The sequence below is a fragment of the Elgaria multicarinata genome, chromosome 22 (assembly GCF_023053635.1).
Source record: "Elgaria multicarinata webbii isolate HBS135686 ecotype San Diego chromosome 22, rElgMul1.1.pri, whole genome shotgun sequence".
NCBI lineage: Eukaryota > Metazoa > Chordata > Lepidosauria > Squamata > Anguidae > Elgaria > Elgaria multicarinata.
Genome location: NC_086192.1, coordinates 578,579 through 579,559, shown reverse-complemented (window position 1 = coordinate 579,559; position 981 = coordinate 578,579).

Sequence of the window (981 nt, the reverse complement as noted above, 5' to 3'; positions counted from 1 at the left end):
CAGCAGCAACGCCTATTTGTGTAATTCTTCCCCTCCGCAGGCAAATATTGACTTTCTGTGTGCAGTTAAACATTTCTCCAGAACTTGTCAGGGCAGGAGGAAATCTAAGCATCCAAACCGCTTCCTCCGCTTTCCAAAAAGACCCCCTTCCTCTCTCTCTCTGAAATGGGGAAAGGGCCAGTGTGGGGTTTCACTTTGGGTCCCAGCACAGGGGGGAAGCAAGTCACAAGGCCAGAACACCCAGCCCAGCTAGGATCACACACACACCTAACTCACTAGATCCTGGCCAAAACGTGGGCTTTGGGGAGGTGGACAGCAGAAGCAGGCAGTGCCCAGGCTTTGGCCCCATGTAATTGCAACCCCTTGAGAAAAAAGGGCTCCGCATTGCTGGCACTGCTGGATCCATCTGCACTGGAGGGAGCCACGTTCTGTCTCAGGAGCAGGCAGTTTCATAGCCTCACAGCTGAGGCAGGCGGAGAACCAAAGGAGATTGTTTATACGCTGCCCAAGTCGGAAGGCTCCTCAGAAGCCTAGTCAAGCCCTCTGCTCAACGCAGGCCTCTCGCAGCTACAGCTTCCCGACCCTCAGCTGCTCAGCCTCTGCTGAAGCACTCCTGAGGCGGTCTGTTCCGCTGTTCCGCAACAGCTCGTGTTAGCCAAAATCCTCTCCCCTGCCATTTCCACCCCTCAGCTCCAATCCTGCCCCTTGGAGGAATGTGAGAAGTCCTTCCGCTGGCTCCATTTGGCCGGCTGCTGGGCTAGACGTTGCGGTCCGTCACCCCCCTTCGTGAGGGCAAGGGACCTCTCAGGTACGCCGCATTCTTATCGTTGGAATGTGTGTCCCTGCCCTTCCAAAGAATCTAACTTGTAAGCCACTTTAGGGACCAGAGGCAGGATAGAAATAGTTAAAACAAAACTAAAGTAGAGACTTTTAGAAGAAAGGTGAGCTTCTAGTGTGATGCTGCTGTAAAACAGGAATAGC